This window comes from Engraulis encrasicolus, chromosome 11, assembly GCF_034702125.1.
Source record: "Engraulis encrasicolus isolate BLACKSEA-1 chromosome 11, IST_EnEncr_1.0, whole genome shotgun sequence".
NCBI classification, from domain to species: Eukaryota; Metazoa; Chordata; class Actinopteri; order Clupeiformes; family Engraulidae; genus Engraulis; species Engraulis encrasicolus.
In genome coordinates, this window is record NC_085867.1 from 3,544,550 (window position 1) to 3,547,692 (window position 3,143).

General features: G+C 40.8%; 2 long non-coding RNA genes across 2 annotated transcripts; one reads left to right on the forward strand and one right to left on the reverse strand.

The window, feature by feature from the left end:
• Positions 1-508: 508 nt before the first annotated feature.
• On the forward strand, positions 509-1,159 carry LOC134457828 (uncharacterized). Its single transcript, XR_010036497.1, has 2 exons — positions 509-750; positions 880-1,159. It is a non-coding gene; the product is annotated as an uncharacterized LOC134457828 (long non-coding RNA).
• LOC134457829 (uncharacterized) lies at positions 836-2,879 on the reverse strand. The gene is made up of 2 exons (XR_010036498.1): positions 2,729-2,879; positions 836-1,066 (listed from the first exon to the last, which is right to left on the reverse strand). It is a non-coding gene; the product is annotated as an uncharacterized LOC134457829 (long non-coding RNA).
• Between the last annotated feature and the right edge of the window lie 264 nt (positions 2,880-3,143).

Below are 3,143 nucleotides of genomic sequence, written 5' to 3' on the forward strand. Positions count from 1 at the left end.
GATCTTGTTCTAGCGCCTGATTTTTGTTTTGTTTTTCTTTTTTAAAGCAGGATTACACTAAAGTGCAAAACATGTAGGCCTACCTTGTTTCCTTTCCACTATCCAAACTCCCATCCTCCTTTGTGCTTGTGGCCTTGTGATGACCTTGCAAAATATGATGTGGTATGCTGATAGATGGGCAATTCAACAACTCGTAAAAGATAAATTCAAATGTCATTTTTTGATTAGTTGTTGTGCATAGCAGGGAAACTTATTTTCTCCATGGATGCTAGGTTGTTGGGCCACAAGCGCAAGTAGAAGACATGAGTTTGGATAATGGAGTGGATACCTTGACTATGCCCCCTGAAAACACTCTTCTGTTGAGATGTCTATATTTGCTTTACAAGGCAATGCAACACACACACACACACACACACACACACACACACACACACACACACACACACACACACGGTTTCAGGTGATACTTGACTTGATGTAAGTAATTATAACTACACATTCATGGCATTAGTATAAAATGGCTCTTGCAGTGTTTTAGGAAGGAACCCTTCATATCCTTTCCAATGACAATAACAAGGTTTGTCTTTGAAACTGGCTAACCCTCACCCTCTTGACCAAATGAAAAATAAGAGGGACACTCTGTTCACACATTGTCTTTTGTACCTGCAGACACTTCTTACAGATGGCTGTCCTCTAGAATGAAAATGCACACCAACCACCGGCAAACATCAAAAGCTAATCCAACCTTTGGTAAGATTTGAAAAGAATTCAGTTCAACTAATTCTGACATAACATTTTAATAGTGTTACTTCAATAATTCAAAAATGACATAGCATTCTAAACAATATTTTTCTTTTCCTGTATGCTTTGTGTGGAAAGGTCTTCGGAAACCCTGCGACTAATGCAATGTTGGTGCCCTAGAAGACAAGTCAGCGCAGTTCAGACGAGCCAGCCAGAGGAGGTCACCGCCAGCCTTGTATCGAGGTTCCAACGTCCTTCATCGGGGAACTCGGCATGGATATGCAAGACAACACTCGAATCACTGTTGGACAAATGCCTGAAACGGCTGGAAAAATAGAAAAGATGGTTACAGAGACTGTTATTGCTGTTCTTCTTTCAATACAATATTTGCCTTCCATAAAATATTCCCATGTTCCAATTTAATATTCTTGATGCTGTTGTAAATAAATTTGCACACTGTCTTCACACTGTCTGCATAATTGAATTAGCCGCTTATAGTGATCTTGAACTCTGTACAAAAAGTTCCAGCATGCGTTGTGGCTCTCCTGCCTTCTCTCCAAGTTTTAGTGATCTGATAAAGATAAGACATGGCAAGTTTGCTCTTATATGCACAGATGGTGTCAAATGAAAGTAATGCTACCTGAGGTAGGCAGCATAATGTTATCTCTTTCTGTGGGCATTGTCTCAGTTTCCACACTAGCATCTAACCTTATTACAAAAAAGGCAGTTTTCTGATACTGTTAGCCAGGTTACTCTCAGGTAAACATGAGATGATGCTATTTTCGCAATGGAAACTTAACTGGCAACTATGGATAAATGTGATGTCAACAGAGCATGGAATATTTCACCATTGTATACAACCAGTGGTGTAGTCTACTTTTTTATGGTGGGTATACTGTATATTTGAGCATTTTTTTGAAGTGGGTATACTGTATATATTTGTGCTATTCAAAACAATGGATCAATCAATTTTAAGTGGGTATACTGAAATCCCTGAAATTTAGAAGTGGGTATACCCGCGTTCTACGTAGACTACACCACTGTATACAACAGTGTTTCCCAACCAGGGGTACGTCGTGTACCAGTAGGGGTACGTGGAAAATGTGATGCTAACAAATATGGAGTGTACTCACATTGGTATAGAGGATCATATAGAGCATGAAGGAGGGGGTACTCATGATGTGACAAAATTAATTAGGGGGTACACAGGGCAAAAAAGGTTGGGAATCACTGGAATACAAGGCATAATACACAGTAAAAAATGCAGTGTTAATTCAACACTTAGAGAGTATTTGGGGACCAAATAAACTCTAAGAGGTGTTAAATTGACTCTGTTAGTGTTGCATTAACACTGCAGTTTTTACTGTGTAGATGCATTTAATGCCATGTATTGGACAAAGGAAAGCTGGCTATTCTCCAGCACAGACAGTGCACAGGGGAGCTGTTCAAATGCAGATAAGTTGTATGTAGACACATTTTATGATCAGCCGATGGTGAGGAAGTGCGTACATCATAACTAGTATAGAGTAGCCTTTTGTCATGTAATACACCACCCTCCTCAAACAGACTTGTGATGCATGATAAGCATTGCAGTGGTGAAACAGAACAATGTTGTAAACAAAGGTGTAAAAGTCTACTATAACCTGACAACTAACTTACCCCCTCGTTCATTTATAACATTTTTACCACGTTTGTGTTGCATGGCATAACATTACAAAGGGGAAGGACTTGCAATTGCATGCTAACCACACGGAGAAAGTTGCTGGGTTTAGAGACAGTTGCGATGCCAGTAACGTGCATCACACACATCAAATGGGGTTGTTTGCTCATATGTAAAAAAAAGAATATTGTAATTTATGATGGTGCTTGCCAGGTCCTTGCATGGTGAATGATTGCTGCTGTAATTACAAACTTACTGGCAAGTAACAGTGCTTCAGAACTACCCATTCAACAAATTCAAATTGCAGACATAACATTTCAAACTCACCCTTCTGAGGCGTCCTGCACTGAAGCCCATGAGCAGGTAGGCAATAGATTGTTTCATCTTTGGGTCAAAACAAGCGAGAGTAAGTTCCATCAGGTGCTGGACGTCCCATTGCTAACTAGGGCAAATTGCTAACTCTAGGTAACAGCTAACCTGCCGTACCACCACCACAACACTGCTTTAGCCCGCGGCTCCGCCCCTGCTCATCAACGACACTCCCCCTCCTGCCCCCTCCTCCTCCTGTTGCATATAATTAACAGATCGACGCACAGGGAGAGGAGACTTTTCAACAAAGAGGCCTAAATGGCGCGTTTCAGCTTTATTTTGAGAAAGATTGCGGATATAGCATCCTGACACCCCCGCAAACCCATACAAAGCACCAAAGGACCATGGAAATTTCATGCCATGGGAACTTTAA